Genomic DNA, 22,333 nt, shown 5'->3' on the forward strand with positions numbered 1-22,333 from the left:
GCCTGGAGCAGAAGCATGGCAGACGGGGCTCCCACGGGCATCTCAACAGCATTTTTTCACTCACTCCACAAACACAAGGAGGTTTCAGCACTGGGGACTCTGCATGAAGAAAACAGACAAAAATCCGTGTAAGCTTACAGTCTAGTGGGAGGAGACAAATCATAAATAAACTGCTGGATAGTATGTCTGAATGTGGTAAAGGTTAAAGAGGAAAATAAATGAAGAAATGAAGGAAGACGGGACGCCTGGGTGGCTCAGTTGGTTGGACGACTGCCTTCGGCTCAGGTCATGATCCTGGAGTCCGAGGATCGAGTCCCGCATCGGGCTCCCAGCTCCATGGGGAGTCTGCTTCTCTCTCTGACCTTCTCCTCGTTCATGCTCTCTCTCACTGTCTCTCTCTCAAGTAAATAAATAAAATATTTAAAAAAAAAAAATGAAGGAAGACACAGCCAGTCCTAGAGATGACGGCTCAGGAGGTTGAGGGAGCCAGTTCCTGCTGTGCTGTCAGGAGCCCTGTTCTCACAGTGAGACTGATTTTCTTTTTAGAGAGAGAGTGCACACGCACACACACTTGCAAGGAAGCAGGGGTTAAGGGAGGAGAAAGAGAGAATCTTAAGCAGGCTCCATGCCCAGTGCAGAGCCGAACACAGGAATCATTCTCAAGACCCTGACATCATAACCTGAGCCAAAATCGAAGCGACGCTTAACCAGCTGAACCACCTAGGTCCCACCCCAAGATTGATTTTAAATGCAGAAAAATTAAAGCACTAAATTGTGTATTCCATTATTTTTCCAGTTTCTGTTGCTACCAGCTGAATGCCATGACCCCACCCCGCCCGGTGATGACCCTAAAAGAAGACTGACTTGGCGTACTCTGTGACCGTAAGTCAGCTCTCAGCCCCATGACTAGGTTGTTAGCCAGATGATACAAATAGCAAGGCAAGTAATAGACTGTCAAGAACTACTTCCATCTATGAACATCCCCAAAACACCGCTGTACAAATACAAGGATTTTTCACAGAACTTTTCTGTAAATTGAAGATTTAAAGTTTCAGTAGTGGTCCAGAAGTTACTTAGCCTTTCAGTGCTGCATTAAATACTAACCTTCATGAGAACAAAAGGTGAGCAGAGGATATACTATGGAAAAAGGGGGGGAGGGAATGGGGGGAAGGGAGGGATGAGTCTTTAATAACAGAGGCTGCGGACGTCGCCCCCTGCTGAGGGAAATAGGGAAATGCAAATGAGAAAAAAAGGCTCTCCTGGTCTCTGTTCTCCCACTTTTGAGTAAAGATGTGGGTAGGAACAGAAACTTTTCTGCTAAACGAAAAAAAACTGCTATAGCTAATGACAAGTGCTGATTGACATTTTCCCCGCAGTGCGAGGGAGGTCACGGGACAGGTCAAGGGACCCTGGTGACCTGACATGAGCAGCTCCTACCCAGCTCCATCAATTGTTACCAGCAATCAATGCAGGCCTCATGCTAGATAGTTTTAATTTTTAAAAGCTAGAAATATGGATTTTTTTAAGGTGAAATCTGCCATTTTTTAATGTTGGGAATGATTCGATATTTTTGGTAAACATTCTGCTAGCAAATTATGTTTCTGCGATTATCAAGCACTGGACCATAAGTTTATGCCCTCTGGTATGTGAAGGGACAAAATAAAAAGCTGCTGCAATGAAAACTGGGAGAAAGGCAAGGAGTTATCTGGTAGTAGGTAAGGTGAGGAGATGGGAAAGAAGGGAGAAATAGAAGAAAAGACCAAAGATTGTCGGATGGAAAGATTAAAAAATAATAATAATAAGTAGAAAGAAAACAATGTTGAAGAATGTGATCAAGAAGAGATTGAGGGGAAGATGAACCATGAGAGACTGTGGACTCTAAGAAACAAACAGGGTTTTGGAGAGAAGGAGATGAGGGGTTTTGTGAGCCTGGTGGTGGGTACTAAGGAGGGCACGTATTGCATGGCGCACTCAGTGTGGGTTGGAACATTGAAAAAATGAAATATATATATTTTTTAAAAATAAGAAGGGATTGGGAGAGAGTGAAGGAGCAAGGAAGAAGGTACAAAAGGTGGGGAAGAATGTGTGAAAGGGGAAGAGATTTGAAACAGCAAAGCTGTTCGGCAGTGGGGGGGGGGGTGTCTTTGGAATAATCCCCCAGAGACACGGGAATATGCCGGCACTACTAGGGACAAGAGCTCCGCACAGTGAAAGGGAAGTCCAGCTTCTCAGCCTCTGGCCATCGCTGTCTTCTAAGAGTCAAACTGAGGAAGGACTTCAACTATTTCCTTCTGGACCTCTCAGTCTCTTTTCCAAGTAAATCAGTTATTCTTTCCAGCTTCTCTCTTAACTCAGGCAAAAGACCCCGAGGGCAGAGCTGGAGACTGACACTATCCCCTCAAGCAATAAAGACTGCCTAGAGCCAGCAAGGCCCCCCACACAAGGGTGACCCCAAGGCAATGAGTCACCTGACCTCTGCTGCCGCCTGTGCGTCCCTACCAACCTTTGTTCCACATTTTCCCTCTATAAAGATTTATTTATTTATTTATATGACAGACAGAAATCACAAGTAGGCAGAGAGGCAGTCAGAGAGAGGAGGAAGCAGGCTCCCTGCTGAGCAGAGAGCCCGATGTGGGGCTCAATCCCAGGACCCCGGGATCATGACCCGAGCTGAAGGCAGAGGCTTTAACCCACTGAGCCACCCAGGTGCCCCACATTTTCCCTCTATAAACCTAGAAGATTTTCAGCACTTTGGAGACAATCTTTGAGATGTTAGTCAGTCCTCTGCTGTCCTAGTGTTGACCTCTCTGAAATGAACTGCTTTCTTGTTTCACGACCACTTGTGTCTCTGCCTTTGGATTTTTTGAGTGGTAAGTGTCTGAACCTGGTCTATTTGGGACCCCTGGAGCTGGGTGCTCTTATACCCATGGGCTCGAGTTACAAAATGACTCAGAGCCCCACTTTTCTACAGTTGCAGGAAGTCTAGGACCCTGACCCAGGAAGTGCCACCTGGGTCAGTCTGTATCCCCAGTTAATACCCAAGGTCGATATCAACTCTTGTTTCTCCCTCTCACTATTTCCCTGTGGGTATCCAGCCTCTTCATCCTCTCCCTTCTTTTACAAACTAACACTGAGCTAGGGGTCAACTCAGCTTCAGCAGAGGCTTGAACCGTGGATAGCACAGTCAAGAAGGGGAATTACAGGGCCACCTGGAGGGCTTGGTCTGTTAAGCATCCGACTCTTGATTTTGGCTCAGGTCATGATCTCAGGGCTATGGGATCAAGCTCCACATCAGTCTCCACACTCAGTATGGAGTCTGCTTAAGATTCTCTCCCTTGCTCTCTCTGCCCCTCCCCACCATCCCTTGTGTGTGCACTCTGTCTCTCAAAAAAGGGGGGGCACCTGGGTGCTCAGTCATTAAGCATCTGCCTTCTACCCAGGTCATGATCTCAGGGTCCTAGGATCAGGCCCTGCATCAGACCCCCTGCTCAGTGGGAGGCCTGCTTCTCCCTCTCCCACTCCCCCTAAATAAAATCTTTAAATTAAATTTTAAAAAGACAGCCCAGAACAGGGACACAGTAGAATTCCATATCAAAGGTGACTGTTCCTAAAATGATTTCTGTCTCAGGGGACCCCTCTGGACATTTCTCATCTCTCTGCTCATGGAAGACACCCTTTCTTCTCACTGTGCTCAGCAATGCAACACCTCTCTTGGTGAGCCTCTCAGTTCAGATTTTGCCTTAATTTCATGTATTCAAAGGATACATTGCAGAGTGTTGTCTTAACTAAAGAGCAATACTCCCCCAAATTAAGGATACTATCATACCTTAAAGCAAAAACAAGGGAAGGAATGAGGGAAGGAGGGGAAGAGGAAAATGGGAGGGAAGGAGAGAAGGAAGGAGGAAGGGATAAAAGGAAGGAAGGAATGGAAGAAGGTGGGAGGGAAGGAGGGGAGGAAGAAGGGTGGAAGGGAGGGAAGGAAGGATTTTCTGCCATAGTCCTCAAGGATAGAGAGTGGTTTCCTCCTCTCAGCCAGGTGGCAACATCCCATGACTGTTATATCCTGAATGGCATTCCAGGTTCCTCAAGGCCTCGCAGATCATTTCTTCTTCTTCTTCTTCTTCTTCTTCTTCGACTTATTTATTTTGAGAGAACAAGAGAGTACATGCACATGTGAGCCTTGCAACAGGGGCAGAGGGAGAGAGGATCCCAAGCAGACTCTGCACTGAGTGTGGAGCCCAATGTGAGGCTCAATCTCATGACCCTGACATCCCAACCTGTGCTGAAACCAAGAGTCAGATGCTCAACCGACTCTGCCACCCAGGTGCCCCTCTTTTTTTTTTCCTATGGATCTGTTATTTAATAAGATTCTTTGTAAGAAATTTGTAAGAACCCCAGTTTATGAGAATAAACTCCATTTGTAAGAGAAAACAGGGCAGAAAAAGCCCTGAAGCTGAGGAAAATCTTTGATTTTTGGCAGAATTTGTCAGTCCACAGCTTTCTGACCAACCTGGTACTGCCCTGTGATTTCTAATTTGTCCTTCTCCGTATCAAAGAACTCACCTTGCTGGTGTCTGGGTTTATGCAGCTTCTTCTTCTTGAAGTACACCTCCATGAGATGTCTGGGTGGAGGTGGCAATGACAAATTTCTGGTGTGTTCTACACAGAGGACTAAGGGCCAGGGGTCTAGTCACAAGTAGCAAGCCACTGCTCAGCTGCCTCGGGAAAACCACCTCTTGCCTTTGTGGTGTGCTCTGTGGTGCCCAGTGAAGAGGATCAATATGGCCCCAGGAGTGATGCCAGCTTGGTTTTCTCGTGTGCTGACTGAAAGGGGTTTTGCGAGGTTCAACTGCTTTCAAGACACATCTTCAGCAGGATGATTCTTAGGCCAGGGGCCAAGTTGAACTACGTGGGTACCACCATTCTGGTCACCACCAACCAGTTCATGGCTGTAGCAAGAACCTTCTCTTTTTTCTTTTCCACCCTGGATCTAGCTGCTGAATATGTCCTATTGCACAGAGCCCTTCTGGAACACACACCCTCTGACTAGGATAGGGTATCTATTGGCTGCAGTAGGCTTTCCCCTTCTTTGGCATTTTAGCCTTGGGGTTACTGTTCTTAACCTTGCCACCAGCATTGGCTGCTTGGCTTCAGGTTTCTTCTTAGTGTCCCACTTCTCAGCTTTTCCACTGACCATCTTGCAAGATGGAGAGCCATTTCCTATTTTTCTTACCTGTGTAGCCTTGGAAAAAGCACCTCCCTGAAGGTAGTTTGGGTGTCTCTCTGTTCTTTCCATCTGAAGAGCTGAATACCTTCTTCACCTTAGCTTGTTTGTAGAACACAGTCAGGGTTTGTGTTTGTGTGTTTTGTTTCTCAGTCAGAAGGTTGAGGGTGAAAGTGGAGGGTGTTTGAACATGGAATGGAAATGCTTAGGATCTGAAGGATGGAAGAAGTGGTGCATATTCTCCTGCCCTGAGGGGAGCTCTCTTTACTCCTGGGCCCAGATTCTAGATCATTTCCTCATGATCAAGTTGTTAAAAAATTGAGGTGACATCTTTTCTGTGCTTCCAAACAATAGCAACTGGTATTAATGATACAGAGATGCAGGTGAACATAGAGGAAGACAGGTTCCAATTTCTGTGTCCCATTCCTCCCTTTGGTGTCCACTTCTCTTCCCTCGGTCTCCAGTCTGCTCCAGTTAGAAAATTGGAATTTCCTAACATAAAAACAAGAGCAGTAAGTGCATGGGGACAGGAAACATGGATCATTAACAAGGACTGAGGTCCCTCTGGAGTGCTCCTAAGTGAGAACCTTCACTCTGCGCCCAGGAAGCCAGTTTTCTACCTACCTCCACCCTCACACACCCCCCACACCTCCCACTCCTACCCCCCCACCACTCCCACCCCCACCCTCCCACCCTCTCCAACCCCCTCACTCCCCCCTGCTCCCCACCCTTAGCAGAGTGGCCCCTGTAGGACCTGCTCCAGCTTGATTCACTCTCTGGACAGATCTTTAGCCCACTCTTCCTAAAGCCCAAAAGGTCATTACTCCCTTGAGCTGCTGGAAAAACACTACAGAAATCACAGAGTCCAGGAAAGAAAAACAGGCAACAAAATGGAACAAGTTCAGGGAGTTGAACAGATGTTTATTTTGATCCATGTCCAGTTTTGACAAACCTAGAAAGGAATACAATGTCCAGGAAAAAGCAAGTGGAAGGGAGGGAGGGAAGGGAGCTAATAATATCAACTTTGAGACTCTACATAAAAAAATAAATTTGATCCATTTATCATCGCACACAAAGAATAACTTCTACATAGGATTTTTTTTTTTTTAATTGAACCTGTAGCAGGGCACCTGGGTGGCTCTATCAATTAAACGTCTGACTCTTGGTTTTGGCTCAGGTCATTATCTCAGGGTTGTGAGATGGAGCCCTGCTCGGGCTCCCCTCTCCCTCCCTCTCTGCTCCTCCCCACTGCTTGCAAGTGCTCTCTCTGTCTCTCTCTCAAATAAGTAAATATTTTTTTAAAAAATTGAAACTATAGAAGTACCAAGGGGGGGGAAATGGCAGAATTTCTCTGTGACGTGAGAGTAGAGAAGACTTTCGTAACTACAGCCAAAAATCCAGCTTTTTAAAATTAATATTTTGGAAATTATTTAAAATATTTACAGAGCTTCAAAGTCAGGTCTATGAAACAAAGTATGTCAGAAAAACCAAGTTTCTAAAGAGAAAGATTGATCAACTTAACTACATAAAAATTTAAAAGCAGGGCACCTGGGTGGCTCAGTCAGTTAAGCATCTGCCTTCAGCTCAGGTCATGATGGGATCCTGGATCCAGGATCCTAGATCCCCAGAATCTAGCCCCACATTGAGGTCCCAGCTCAGTGGGGAGCCTGCTTCTCCTTCTCCCTCAGCCGCTCCCCCTGATCACAAGTAGCAAGCCACCACTCAGCTGCCTCAGGAAAACCACCTCTTGCCTTTGTGGTGCCCTCTGTGGTGCCCAGTGAAAAGGATCAAAATGGCCCCAGGAGTGACGCCAGCAGGGAGTCTGCTTCTTTCTCTCACTCTCCCTCTATTCTCTCTCTCTCTCTCTCAAATAAATAAATAAATCTTCTTTTAAAATAAGTCTGTATAGGGATGCCTGGGTGGCTCAGTTGGTTGGACGACTGCCTTCGGCTCAGGTCATGATCCCGGAATCGCAGGATCAAATCCCACATCAGGCTCCCAGCTCCATGGGGAGTCTGCTTCTCCCTCTGACCTTCTCCTTGCTCATGCTCTCTCTCACTGTCTCTCTCTCTCAAATAAATAAATAAAATCTTTAAAAAAAAAAAAATAAAAAAAAAAATAAAATAAGTCTGTATAGATTGCCATGGAGAGACCACTACCATATTGTCTAGAACTGTATGTAAATATCTCAATAAAATAAGTATAATAATATTTTAAATGAAAAGTGGGGGAAATCACATAGAATGCTACTATATATAAGAACAAATGGGGCGTCTGGGTGGCTCAGTGGGTTAAAGCCTCTGCCTTCAGCTCAGGTCATGATCTCAGGGTCCTGGGATCAAGCCCTGCATCGGGCTCTCCACTCAGCGGGGAGCCTGCTTCCTTCTCTCTCTCTCTGCCTGCCTCTCTGCCTGCTTGTGATCTCTCTCTGTCAAATAAATAAATAAAATTTTAAAAAAAAAGAACAAATGAATACATGTATACACATATATATATATTTCTTTTTAACAATGGAAGACTAGGACAAAAACTTTTTAAAACGTCTATGGAAAAAGAACCTAGATGTCCATCAACAGATGAATGGATCAAGAAGATGTGGTATATATACACAATGGAATACTATGCAGCCATCAAAAGAAATGAAATCTTGCCATTTGCGACAACATGGATGGAGCTAGAGCGTATCATGCTTAGCGAAATAAGTCAAGCGGAGAAAGACAACTATCATATGATCTCCCTGATATGAGGAAGTGGTGATGCAACATGGGGGCTTAAGTGGGTACGAGAAGAATAAATGAAAGAAGATGGGATTGGGAGGGAGACAAACCATAAGTGACTCTTAATCTCACAAAACAAACTGAGGGGGGACGCCTGGGTGGCTCAGTTGGTTAAGCAGCTGCCTTCGGCTCAGGTCATGATCCCAGCGTCCTGGGATCGAGTCCCACATCGGGTTCCTTGCTCAGCGGGGAGCCTGCTTCTCCCTCTGCCTCTGCCTGCCTGTGCTTGCTTTCTCGCTCTCCCTCTGACAAAAAAAAAAAAAAAAAAAAAACTGAGGGTTGCTGGGGGGAGGGGGTTTGGGAGAAGGGGGTGGTATTATGGACATTGGGGAGGGTATGTGTTTTGGTGAGTGCTGTGAAGTGTGTAAACCTGGTGATTCACAGACCTGTACCTCTGGGGATAAAAATATATGTTTATAAAAAATAAAAAATTATATTAAAAAAAAAAGTCTATGGAGAAGGAGAAAATTGAGTAGAGGATATAGGGATAGAAACTTGGTTTTTCTGACATATTTTGTTTCATAGACCTGACTTTGAAGCTCTGTAAATATTTTAAATAATTTCCAAAATATTAATTTTAGAAAGCTTTCTATAGGGGTGTCTGGGTGGCTCAGTTGCTTAAGTGTCTGTCTTTGGCTCATGTCATGATCCTGGGGGCCTGAGATTGAGCCCCAGGCTCCTTGCTCAGCAGGGAGTCTGCTTCTCCCTCCACCTCTGCCCCTCTTCCCCAGCCCTGTTCATCCTCTCTCTCTCTCTCTCTGTCTCAAATAAATAAATAAAATCCTTTTTTAAAAAAAGCTTTTTCTAAAAAGCAAAATAAAATCTAACTGCTTAATAAGTTAGTGATATAATGACAAAGAAAAAGACTATTTCAAACAACTTTAACCCTAAACACTAACCTAACTGTATATACCTAGTGAGATATATCCTAGGGATAAAAAGAATTGAAAAGTGGTTTTCATTTTTATATTAAATTACTAATCGTTAATCAATTGATTGATTGATTAGTCAATTAATGGTGATAATATGGAGAGATAACACAAATGTTGATGTGTTTGGTCGAGATATTTGGTTGGGAGAAAGAGCAGCTCTAAGATAAGTCTTGTGAAACAATGGGAGTCTCTATTTGAGTCAAGGGTGTTAGTATAAACAAAGAATGACTTTATGTAGAAGCATAAATATTTGTATTTTCTGTCCACCAGAAGGCCCTTGAAAACAAGGATCGACCCACTAGCAATGAACATCCCTACCACCCAGACTGTGGTCTCGATTTGCAATTTCCCATCGAAGGAAACCTTAAAGAAATGTTTGGTTATCTGCTTGGAGAAGGGAATACACAAGATGTGCTTGGATATCTCATCATAACAAAAAACTCAAGAAGCTATCAGAGTATCTTGGGACTACATCAAAGGTACATGAGGAGGGGTGCCTGGGTGGCACAGTGGGTTGAGCCTCTGCCTTCGGCTCAGGTCATGGTCTCAGGTACTGAGTTGAGCCCCACATCAGGCTCTCTGCTTAGCGTGGAGCCTTCCCCCTCTCTCTCTGCCTGCCTCTCTGCCTACTTGTGATCTCTCTCTCCATCAAATAAATAAATAAAATCTTAAAATAAGTAAGTAAAAGGTAGGTGAGGAGACCCCCACTTGCCAAAGATGGGACAATTCAAGCATTCATAAGAATAACAATTGCAATGGGCTGCAATAAATTAAAATACATCAAATATATTTAAACCCATGACTTCATAATGATTTTTTTAATTGATCACATTTGGAGAGTTGTAGGTAGCCAACTTAATAACTCGAAAACTGGTCATAAAGAGAAATCAACATTTATCCTGCCTTTCCTATAGGAACCATACCTGATCACATGGTTGAAGAGGGAATTTCTCTTACAGAAGTAGTCCAGCTAGTAAAAGAAGAACAGAATGGTAGAATTCCATTATCACCATTTCGCAACTCCTAAGAATATCATGGATTAGTCAGTACCTGATAACATAACCAAAAGAGAGATAAGCTGACATTATGCACATTCTTTTGGAAGTTCACAACATTCTCTGAGGAGTCCTACAAAATAAGTCAAACACAGACTGAGGGAAATTCTATAGGACAAAAAACCAACAACCAAACAACAAACAAACGATAAGAACACACTTTCATCAACAAATACATTACAAGGGGGAAAATAGAATGAATGAGAGAACTTACACATTAAAATATACACAAAAACAAAATTTAATAAAAATATTTTAATAAGGGGTGCCTGGGTGGGTTAAAGCCTCTGCCTTCGGCTCAGGTCATGGTCTCGGTCCTGGGATCAAGCCCCGCATCAGGCTCTCTGCTCAGCAGGGAGCCTGCTTCCTCCTCTCTCTCTCTCTCTGCCTCTCTGCCCACTTGTGATCCCTCTCTGTCATATAAATAAATAATTTTTTTTTAATTTTAATAAATTTTTAATAAATTATAATAAAATAAAAATTTATTTATTAAAAATTTTTAAAACATAAAAATAATAATTTTTAAAAATTTTAAAAAGAGGGACACCTGGGAGGTTCAGTTGGTTAAGCCGCTGCCTTCGGCTCAGGTCATGATTCCAGCGTCCTGGGATCGAGTCCCACATCGGGCTTCTTGCTCAGCGGGAGCCTGCTTCTCTGTCTGCCTCTGCCTGCCACTCTGTCTGCCTGTGCTCACTGACAAATAAATAAATAAAATAAAATAAAATATTTTTAAAAGAAACATAAAAATATCAACCAATATAATAATGTATATAATAATGTATGGCCTATATTATTTCAATCCTGACTCACAAAAACATAAACTCATTTTTTGTAAAAAAAAAAAAAAAAAAAAAAAGAGAGAGACATTTGGGGGAATCTGAAAAAGAAAATCTGAGGCTCCTAATTTCCAGGCTGTTTTCCCACTGGCCTGAGCTTAGGCATTGTTGTAAGTAAAAACCACTTGAGAGCCCAGAACTAGAGTTGGAACAGCTGCCCTGAGCTGGCCATTTACTATCAGTTGAAGAGCCTATTTAAATAACAAGGCCACCTCTCTCATTCCCTCTCAGCCCCCCACCTGCCCCTCCTCCCATATGAAAACAACCAACAATTCAGTATGAGGCTCCAGGCAGGAGGTTCTCTTGAGGTGGTTCTCATTCAGGCTCTTGCCCACCTGGACTGCAAGTTTTGGCATCATCCAGGATGCCCCAAATGAGCAAGTTCTGATTGTATGACATGAGCTGATAGGCTTGATCACAACTGGGCCTGATCTAGAAAGGGAAGGGGGTTGGGGTACTCCACCAATACTACTATCAGCAACCCTACGGACTGGAATAACTATAAACTATGTAATACAGGACTCCATCTTGAAAAGGGTAAAAACCCTGTCCCTAGGGCCTGAATACTCTTAAGTCAGAAGACCTGGGAATTAGTTATTATCCCCATCTATGACTACACATACTCCTGAGGTCCCTCAGTGGTCTTTGCTCTTCAACCGTAGATACAAGATATGGTTATTTCAGAAAACAGAAGTAGAACTTAAGATAAACAAAAGAACCCAAGGAAGGGCAAGAAATGAACAAGTTGGGAAGTGTTGCCGGACAGGAAAGCCAAGGGGGCTGAAGCTGAGAGGCAGGTAATAATAATAATAATAGGAGGAGGGGGAGGAGTAATTTCATATTTATTGAGCTCCTACTACCTGCCAGGGGCTTTAAGTCCTTTTTCATGCATCATCCCATTTAATACCTTCAATAACCTAATAGGTAATGCCCTCCACCTCCTCTCAAAGGCAACTTCACTCCCTCTTCTCAAGAATGCATCTCTTGCCTATTTCTTATATTATAGTTAGTTATACATAATAACTGAAGTTTCATATAATATGCAGCAGATTTGCCTAGACCTGTGGGAGGTCTAAGGTCACTGGAGGGCCAAAGACCCCCCCAGCACAGTCAACAAAGCTTCTTCCATCTAATGTTTCTATCTAAAGAAAACTGTCCTCTTTACAAAAGACGTCAGAAGATGCCATGCTTCTCCAGTCAGGGTTTTGTGTGTGATGTGACCCCTGACCAGCCATTGCTCCCTCACAATGTCTCACCCGGCCATCACTATTCTGGATCCTTTTCCAGGAAGTACAGCCAGCAAAGCATGAACCACATCTCTAAACATGTTGGACCTCTTACCATTTTACAATGAATGAGTAATGTTGAAAGTTGAGTGCATTTATTTATAAGAATTCACAATGTAATTGGTGGTTATAGAGCAACTGCATTGTTTCCATCATTTCCTAACAAGGGTCATGCCTTGAAAGTTCAGTAATGGCCTCATGATAATGACAGAAAAGGGAGAGGAACAGACACACGAGGCAAAGAAGCAAACGGTGTCATGTGAATCTGTCTGAGCCCAGTAAAGGAACAACATTTGAATTACATGCCCATGACTCTGGCTCCCCAAATCACCAAAAAATAATTAACAATGGAGCTTAACACTGTAGCTACAACTAATCGTAGCTAGAATTATTGCAGTAAAACAGAGAAGCAGTGATGGGGTACCTGGCTTCATTGCTTGTTTGTATCTTGATGTGGATACTCAGGACACATGACCTCCATAAATCTTACATTCAGGTTGTTTCAATTGTCTGTGCAGATCTTCCTGTGACACAGCTAGAAGGATGCCTCCCAGCTGGGTCTGGTCGGGTGAGGAAAGCCAACCACCCAGCTTCAAGAAGCAGCTTTGTGTTCTCAGCAGATCGTCCAGTAGGCAGAGACCTATGGGGGAAAATTTTTTTTTAACTTTATTTCTTTGCGAAAATTGCTTGGAAGAAAGCTGGTCATTAACAATGGTAACTGAAGTAATGAAAATGTGAAGAATTCTGAGAAAATAATCATTTTTAGGAATTATAAAGTGGGATAAAGACAAGCATTTGTCAGCTTGGCTTTATTAATTAAAGCAGCTTGGCTTTATTAATCCTCAATAAATGCAGATATTTGAAAAGAGACTTGAGAAACAATTTCAGGAAATATTTTCAGGCAGCTCAAAAGTTTCTCACAGAGCAAGAGACAAAACTTAAGTGAAAGTAGGAACAGCGGTTAACTCGTGGTAAGAGACTATAAACAGGAAACAGCATACTTTCAACATAAATGTAATTGAGAAAGGTCCAGAAAATCTGGATAAGCATTTATGTATCATCTAATTTGGAGCTATGCAAAGCTCTCTGGTGCCTCTTATAAAGGTCAAAAGGGTCAGCTATCCTTTCTGCAAATATGGCCACTGGGTGAATATACATCAATCTCCCTTTCATTAGAGTAGCCTTCATCCAGAACTTTCTACAAACAGGTTTTGGAGGTTAAAAAATTCTGAACTTCCTGGAATAAGATTGTCTTGCGGTAAAAGCTGCCTGCATGCCAAGCATTTTGGCCCCTCCCCAAAAGGAAAGGCTTCTGATTTACTTCCAAGAGCTCATCCTCTTTCTACATAGATATTATCTAGCTCTGCATACACACCCTCTCTTTGCTTCCTCCTTGATTTATTATTCTACTTTTGTCTATCAAATCCAGATTTATTATGTTTATGTCTTTTTAACTACCAAGGTCCTTTTGGATATAAGCTTGTTGTACATGAATAATAAACAGCAACTACCAAGTATTATAGCTATTAATTATATTAACAGTTACAATATAAGCTATAGTTATACTTTATGTAATACTATACTACTTAAGATAGATAGTTATATTAGTTATAGTATGAACATTATAGTATACCATAACATTCCAGTTTCTATACATTGTCTTATAGGCTTACAATGCTGAGAGACAGAATGTAAAGAAACAAGGCACAGGAAATTGTGGGCAGCTTGCTCAGATTCTCATAGCTAGTATGTGGTCCATTCAGAGTTCAAACTCAAGTAGGAAGGACTCTGTGTCAGGGCTTGTTCTCTTACTTAGTAAGCTGCCTATAATGGTGCACATCTCATTACCATTACTCTCTTACCTATCATTAACTACACAGAGCATCAGCAATTTTATAAAAGCTGCTTACCAAGCTGAACTAAAGGAGGGCTAACTACACGATACACATACACACACACCCTTTATTCAGCTAGACTCCTTCATCCTCTCCACCAAACGTGTCCATGCCTACTCCATGCCGGATGCCAGTACTAGTCCACAAGTCAGGCATGGCCCCTGTCCTATTGGAGCCTCCTACTAATTCGGAACCTCACTTCACCCTACACTTTTCCTTCACAGCATCACCCATTAATTACTTGTTCAGTGTCTTTCACCCCATTGTCCTGTGACCTCCTTGGGGGCAAGATGGCTACCCAGGTCACTGCTATGTCTAGGGTCTTGTGGAGCACCTGACACCTAAGAGAAACTTAATAGTTATGGAAGGAATGGATGTGAACCAACAGAGGGAGCAGGCTCTCTCAAAGGTTGGAGAAGGTATTGTACCAGCCAGTAGTTAGCTGATTATATTACCTGTGCCACAGGGTGCTCATCTCTGCCTACCAGAAACCAGCAGCCTCTGAGTTCAAGCTCCCTCCCACTGCACTCACCGTCCAGTGTCTGCCTTGACAGTGAGGTCTGCCCAGGCCCACCCAGTCTGGGAGTTATACCAGTGAGCAGAAACTTGCCCTGTCAAAAGGGCTCACATCAGTATCATAGCCCTGGCCCATCCGATCTGGGTGTCTCTTTGATCCCAATCTCCAAACACCTGGAAAAAAGGACAACACTCCACCCACTCCTCACTGTAAGGTGTTTCATGGAGACTGGCTGTCTCATAGGCTAATGTAGGCCTATAGGCGAATGTCACGTGCAGGCAGGATCTCTGAGAGAGGCACATTCTGGCATCAGGCAGGATAAGTGAGGTGTGTCCTCAGGCAGGGACCTGGGACTCAGAATGGGAGCCTTAAGCTGACAGAGGTGGGAATGTGCAGGTGTCTATCCTTCTCCCCTTAGACTCAGGGAGTGGCTTTGAGATGGAGGCAGCAAGCTAGGAGCAGAGAAGCAATTCCTGAAGTTTTCTGTGGGCTGAAGATAAATCAGGTGTGTCTTGTGAATCAGATGATCTGGTTGCCTGTTACTCAGTTCTCTGGTTTCCTTTTCTTAACTCTGGGCCTTTAGGGAAGTATTTTTTAATTACTATCTATCTGAGTCTGCAGTGCTAATGGCTTCAACTGTGGTTGCTCACAAGCATAAAGTGAGAGGGAAACTTCTGGGAACGTGGCAGGGCTGGGAAGTCCCTTTCTCTCCCCATGGAGATGTCCCTCCAACTGCACCCTCTAGGATGTTCCCCTTCTTTTATTATGGGAGGTGGATCTTTCTTTGCAGCATCTAGACCAGCCGAGGAAGGCCCCTGATTCCAGTCCTCAAATGGAGATGACCCAAAAGCACCCAGAGTTGGCTCTGAAGATTTGTTCCCCTGATGCTTTCTGTTGTTTTGCTCTTCACAGACTCTTGTAGCCCTGGGTAACCTGGGGGCCTTGAGGGAGGAAGGTCACCATCTGGCAGGTAGAAGGATCCCAACTGTAGTCTCAGAGTCAGGAATGTGGTCTACAAACTGCCTCCCACCTCAAGACCTTGAGGCTCACAGTTGCCTTCCCTTCACAAATGAGATCTCCCCTCTTCTGTGTTTTGCAGAGCCCCCACCCCCACCCCCACCTCAATCCAGGGCACTTTTCTAGTTCCCAGAAGAATTGGATCTCCTCTTCCACTGTTCTGAAAGAAAAGAACTCTGAATGACAAATCGCCACCCCTCCCCCAAAAATCCCCATGATTAAAAACGTTGGTATTTTGTTTACATGTGAATAACCAATATTCTACAGCCTTTTTTCTCTCTCCCACGCGTACACATATCTTCATTTTTCCAGCTGACATATCTATCCTTCCTAACCCTGCAGTTGAAGGTTTGTGGCCACTGGGGGCAGGCCCTGTCATCCTCAGCTCTTTCTCAGGGCCTCAAAGTCAATGCTCTGTTAGGGCATTTGTGACCTCAGAGGAGAGTTCGGTTACAATGGTGTGCTGATAAACCAGCCTGAGGGGTTAGCCGGGTAGAATCCCTGATTTGTAAAGGTTACCAGTTTCCGTGATGTAAATACTCCCTCTCACCATGACCCTTTTCCAACTAACAACGGTTTAACAACCAGCTTGTAACAATTTCACAATTGATCTCACCAGTTGGTCTGAACTAACTGAAGCACACCACTGTTCAAGGAGATCTCCAGAGCATTCTTGGGCCCCCAGAATGTCTCAACAAAATGAGCAATAAATCCAGGGGAAGCAAAGGGAGGAAAGAGCTCTCATGTGCCATTTTTTTTAAAAGATTTTATTTATTTATTTGACAGGCAGAGATCACAAGTAGGCAGAGAAGAAGGCAGAGAGAGAGAGAGAGGAGGAAGCAGGATCCCCGCCGAGCAGAGAGCCCGATGTGGGGCTTGATCCCAGGACCCTGGGATCATGACCTGAGCCGAAGGCAGAGGTTTTAACCCACTGAGCCACCCAGGCGCCCCTCATGTGCCATTTTTGCCTGCTGGGTTTCTTGGCTCACAAAAGGTATGGAAAGGGTATGGACTTTAGGGTGTCAAACCTCTGGGTTCAAATCCCTGTGTAACTTATGCAAGCTTCATCTTCCAACTCTGCAGAAGAGGATTGATAAGACCTACCTGTGGGATTACTTTAAGAATGAAAGAGATGCCTAAATAAAATGTCTAATATAGAGCAAGCTCTCCATAAATATTCTTTCTTTTGTGCCCACACTTGTCTTAATTTTTCCCGTAGTTCACATAATTATTTTCCAAAGGGTCCAACAGGGGGAGCCCAAACTCAACACTGTCAGGGTGGGGGCTGGTCATTCAGCCAAACTCTCTCACCAGTCTTTGCTTTAACTGGGGAAGCTTTGAGGAGCAAAGATTTTTCTTTTCCAGGCTCTCCCTTGTCCTCATCCCAAAAAAGCTGAGTCCATCAAAATGTTTTAGAACTGGGGTTCATGCCATCAGGCTTCATTCTCCTCTGAGATGGCAAACTATAACCCAGTCAGACACCATGGTCCATGAAGGGAATACCACATCAGGACCAGAGCAAGCTTCACCAAAACAGTACTTCACACAGCACAAAGCTCATAAAGCTTTCTGCACAGCCTAAATACCTCCCACACCAAACCAGCCATAATAAACAGTTTCACCTAACAGTCCTGGGGATTATGGTAAAATTGTGCAGCAGAAAGCTGTGGCCAGATATCTAGAAGAGCTTTCCAACTGTAAAACCACCAAAGAAGGAAGTGGAGTCTTTGCCTCTGTGGCCTGGAAGGGTGGAGAGAGGAGGGGAGTCAGAAGTGGAAGGAACAGGAGGCTCACTAGTTTAGAGAAGTGTAGTTGTTCACAAACAATGGAATTATCGGAATGATACAGAAAGGGGCATCAAACGAAACTCTGAGGAAATCTGGTTTCTTGTGATAAAGAGCTTTTGGTAACCTGAGACAGTTTTGGAAACCTGGAAGCACAAAAATTCTTTACTAGAAATGAATGGTAAGAGCACCTGGGTGGCTCAGTGGGTTAAAGCCTCTGCCTTCGGCTCAGGTCATGTTCCCCAGGGTCCTGGGATCGAGCCCCGCAACCTGCTCTCTGCTGAGGAGGGATCCTGCTTCCCCCCCTCTCTCTGCCTGCCTCTCTGCCTACTTGTGATCTCTGTCTAATAAATAAATAAAATCTTAAAAAAAAAAAAAAGAAAGAAAGAAATGAATGGGAAACCTTGCATTTAATTCCCATATGGTCACTTTCCAAATGGCTGGCCAGTTATTTAAGCTCACTAAAGTTATTTAAGCTCACTAAATCTCAGTCACTCCTATATTCACTCATGCCACCCATACTTATTGAACATCTTATACGTCAGGGGCTAAATGAATCCCAAGGAGACAAAGGTGAGCAAAACTAGGCACTATCCTTTTTTTCATGGCATTTACAAAGTATTCATCTGCTAAAAGTCATACTAATGCTGGGACAACGAGATATCCACAGGCAAAAAGTAAAGTTGGATCCCCACCTCATGTCATATATGAAAATTAAGTCAAAATGGATCAAAGACCTAAATGTAAGAGCTAAAACTATTAAATTCTTAGAATATAACATAGCCATAAATCTTTGTGACCATGCATTAGGTAATGGCTTCATGGATATGACACCAAGTACTCAAGTAACAAAAGGAAAAAAAAAAAGATAAATTGGACTTCATCAAAATTTAAGCTTTAATAGGACACTAATCAAAAAAATGGACACTAATCAAGTGTAGGAAACTATAGGACACTAATAGGACATAGGATGCTAATCAAGAACACTTATCAAGAAAATGGGATACTAACCATAGGACACTAATCAATAAAATGAAAAAATGACCCACAGAATGATATCAAATGCTTATAAATCATATATCTGATAAGTGGCTTAGATCTAGACTACATAAAGAACTCTTACAACTCTGGACACCTGGGTGGCTCAGTCCGTTAGTGTCTGCCTTCAGCTCAGGTCATGATCCCAGGGTCCCAGGACATTGGGCTCTCTGCTCAGTGGGGAGCCTGCTTCCCTTCCTCTCTCTGTCTGCCTCTCTGCCTACTTGTGATCTCCCTATCTCTGTCAAATAAATAAAATCTTGGAAAAAAATTTTTTTAATAAAATAAAACCTTAACTAAAAAAGAACTCTTACAACTCAAAAAATGGGCAAATGATTTGAATAAACATTTCTCCAAAGATACACAAATGGCCAAAAAGCACATAAAAAGACACTCAACATCGTCAGTCATCAGGTAAATGCAAAAATAAACCATAATGAGACACCACTTTATACCCACTAAAATGGCTAGAATCAAAAAGACAGATTGGAGAAATGGGAGCTTTCATACACTGCTAGTGGGAATGTCCAACAGTGCAGTCAATTTAGAAATAATCTGAAATTTCCTCAAAAGATTAAACAGAGGTACCGCATGACCTAGGAATTCCACTCCTGGGTATGTACACATGAGAAATGAAAATGTCTATCCACAGACACTCTGGTACATGAATGTTCATGCCAGTATTATTCATGATAGCCAAAATGTAGAAACAACACAAAAGTTCCTCAATTGACGAATGGTTATATGAACTGTGGTACATACACCCCCACCATGGAATAGTATTTGGCAAAAAAAAAAAGAAAAGAAAAGAAACAAAGCACAAATGAAAGCAATTATGGAAAGGAGAGCAAAGCTGAAGGCATCCCAGTCTTGCATTTCGAGATACGCTACAAAGCTGTAGTCAGAATCATACATTAGTGGCAGAAAAATAGACTCAGTTCATGGAATGGAATAGAGCCTTCAGAAATAAACCAGAAAAGAAAAAATATAGTCAATTAATCTACAATAAGAGAGGTGAGAATATACAATTAGAAAAGACACATACCTTCTTTTCAGACAAGGGGCCAAGCTTCAGACTTATGACCACCAGACAGTCGTCCTCCCACAGCTACTTTGCCCTTGTGCCCAGCTTTCTCTCCATAGTGTCTTCCGCTGCTCCCTCTTGGCAAAGAAATCACAATAGGTTGCTTTCTCAGAAGGATGCCAGTCACCTGTGTGCCATGAGGAGCCCTGCAGCCCTCCTATCTCTCAGAGGAGGTGCCCATGGGAGGCTTAGGGAGGACACAGGGTGGTGGAGGCCGGCTGCACCAGGATTCTTCCTCCCCCCGCCACAGCAGCTGGGCAGCCTTTCCCAAATCCTTTCCATTCTTACACTCTCCAGGCTGGCTTCTTTTCAAACAAGCAAAGGACCGGTATTTGTCCCTGTGAATGCCTCACGACTCATGGCACCAGTGGGTCAGATAGGCAAAAAGCCATGGTGGCCCCTCACCTCCAGTGGCTACCAGGACTCCCTAAATAGGTCGAATGTGTGTTATGTATATTTTACTACAATTAAAGATAATAACAAAGGCAGGGTGTCCAAGTGGTTCAGTCAGTTAAGCATCTGACTCTCTATTTCAGCTCAGGTCTTGATCTCGATGTTGAGATGGAGCCCCACATACTGCTCTGCACTGGGCAGGGAGTCTGTTTGGGATTCTCTCCCCCCCCCCCCCACCACCTGACCTTCCCATCCCAACTGCATGCATGAATTCTTTCTCTTTCTCTCAAAATAATAATAATAATAATAATAAAAGTATAGTAGTAGTTCTTTCCTCACAGTGTTGTTTTGAGGATTAAACGAGATCAGTATTGGCTGAAGGAATGGCTAAAGTGCCTAACATCATTTACAAGCCAGGTTTGGAGAATGAGGATCAGGATGGTGGAGGGGACACTTCAACTTTCTACTTTAATTCATGTGTTTATTTTTCAGATTTTTTTATAACTAGTTTATAACTAGTTTTTGTAACTAGTATACTTTCAGAATTAAAAAAGAAGAAGAAGAATGAGGGCTGCTTATTACTGCATTACTGATTTGTTCAAGACTTAGTATCCACAGAAAATTGCATGAGATTTAGGATCAACATGCTTGGCCTATGTTTGACCTTCTGTATTTGTATCTCTATGTGTAATTTTTTCCAGATTTCCTTAGCTTTGCTTGCCTTTCTTCCCCTCCACCCCCAACTTACTTAAGTCTCTTAGTCACAGTCTTTTTTTTTTTTTTTTAAGATTTTATTTATTGGGCGCCTGGGTGGCTCAGTGGTTTGGGCCGCTGCCTTCGGCTCGGGTCATGATCTCAGGGTCCTGGGATCCGGTCCCGCGTCGGGCTCTCTGCTCAGCGGGGGGCCTGCTTCCCTCTCTCTCTCTCTCTCTGCCTGCCCCACATCTACTTGTGATTTCTCTCTGTCAAATAAATAAATAAAATATTAAAAAAAAAAGAAAAAAAAAAGATTTTATTTATTTATTTGTCAGAGACCACAAGCAGGGGGAACAGCCAGCAGAGTTGGAGAAGCAAGCTCCCCACTGAGCAGGGATCCCGATGCTGAACTTGATCCCAGGACCTAGGGATCATGACCAAGCTGCAGGCAGACGTTTAACTGACTGAGCCACCCAGGCGCCCCTCTTAGTCATACTCTTAAACCTCCCAGTCTGACCATTGGCTCCTGCCCTCATGCTGGAAGAGAAACCCGAGACATCAGGCAGTGGGTGGGGAGGGGGCACTATGCTCATCCCTAGACAGTGTCTTAACTCCTCTTCCCATTTTTACCTCCTTCTCCATGGTGAAACTTTCCCCGAGATCTGATTTTCAGTCTCTCACTGAAACTTGAGAGGTCTGCTGTTCCAAGAAGACAGAGACAGCTGGGAGCCCTGGCCAGAAGTCCGTTTCCTGGGCAAGAGAACACTGGCAGAAATCCAGACCACTGACGTCACCTGGTCCGGAAGGCGGAAGCCATTGCCCAACCATAGGAAGTAGATGCCAACAACACATATTTCTGTGATTCCCTCCTTCCATTCAGAAAAGCATTTTCCTGGACAGAAGGCAGTAGTAGTGGAAAGTGTTCTGACCTTTGAACCACACAACCACACAACATGAGGTTGGCCAAAGCCTTGACTGACAAACGAGCATGAGACCTGACCCTGGACTTGGCTAGAAGATGCAAGTCTGAGTCGGCACTTTGCCACCTAACTTCTGACCTTTGACAAATCATTCAATTTCTTTGGTCAATTTTCTTTGCTATGAATAACACTACCTACCTCACAGAAGTTACTGTTGCAAGGCTTATGTGAAGTCATCTCTGGAAGATTTCATAAACTTGAAGTAGGATGCCAAAACCAAAGTATACTTTTATGAGACCCTTCCTGACAGCAGCAAACCCCAAGGAGGCTGGAGGGAGAGTGGGTACAGGCTGATCAGAGCCAGGCAGCCTGCACTGGAATGCCAGTGTGCTGCTTACCAGCTCTGGGACAGTTTCTCTGCACCCAGTTTCATGGTGGTCAGAATGGGATGATAAGAGGGCACCTGGGTGGCTCTTCTGGTTAAGCATCTGCCTTTGGTTCAGGTCATGATACCAGAGTCCCAGGATTGAGCCCTGCATCAGGATCTCTGCTCAATGAGGAGTCTGCTTCTCCCTCTGACTCTCCCTCCCCCAGATCGTGCTCACTCTCTCTCAAATGAATACACAAAATATTTTTTTTAATGGGGATGGTAAGAATACCCTTATCACAAGGTTCTCAGGAGGGGGAAGTAGTCACTCCACATAGAGCACATGGGCACGCAGAACATGGCCCAGCTCATAGCAGCCCTCATCAAGCCCTGGCAGGGCTGATTACTCCGGATGCCATCTTGTACACTTCCCGGACCTGGGCTGGGCATTCAGTCTAATTCCAAGAGATCTCATGAAAAGAGGTTCTGCCCCCAATCCACTGTCCACACAA

General features: G+C 43.8%; 1 long non-coding RNA gene and 1 pseudogene across 4 annotated transcripts; both read right to left on the bottom strand.

The window, feature by feature from the left end:
- Window positions 1-4,399: 4,399 nt before the first annotated feature.
- LOC309864163 (large ribosomal subunit protein eL6 pseudogene) lies at window positions 4,400-5,197 on the bottom strand (annotated as a pseudogene). The gene has a single exon. The product of its transcript is annotated as a large ribosomal subunit protein eL6 pseudogene (transcript).
- A 942-nt stretch (window positions 5,198-6,139) lies between these two features.
- On the bottom strand, window positions 6,140-21,296 carry LOC309865907. 3 transcript variants are annotated; one of them, XR_014312315.1, is made up of 6 exons: window positions 21,165-21,296; window positions 19,407-19,522; window positions 12,535-12,750; window positions 10,536-10,681; window positions 9,857-9,903; window positions 6,140-6,176 (listed from the first exon to the last, which is right to left on the bottom strand). It is a non-coding gene; the product is annotated as an uncharacterized lncRNA (long non-coding RNA). The 3 variants fall into 3 exon arrangements; XR_014312316.1 differs by lacking the exons at window positions 6,140-6,176; window positions 9,857-9,903 and adding an exon at window positions 10,212-10,401 and having other exon boundaries at window positions 21,165-21,295; XR_014312317.1 differs by lacking the exons at window positions 6,140-6,176; window positions 9,857-9,903; window positions 10,536-10,681 and having other exon boundaries at window positions 12,189-12,750; window positions 21,165-21,292.
- Window positions 21,297-22,333: the final 1,037 nt, after the last annotated feature.

This window comes from Mustela nivalis (genome assembly GCF_964662115.1).
Source record: "Mustela nivalis genome assembly, chromosome: 5".
NCBI classification, from domain to species: domain Eukaryota; kingdom Metazoa; phylum Chordata; class Mammalia; order Carnivora; family Mustelidae; genus Mustela; species Mustela nivalis.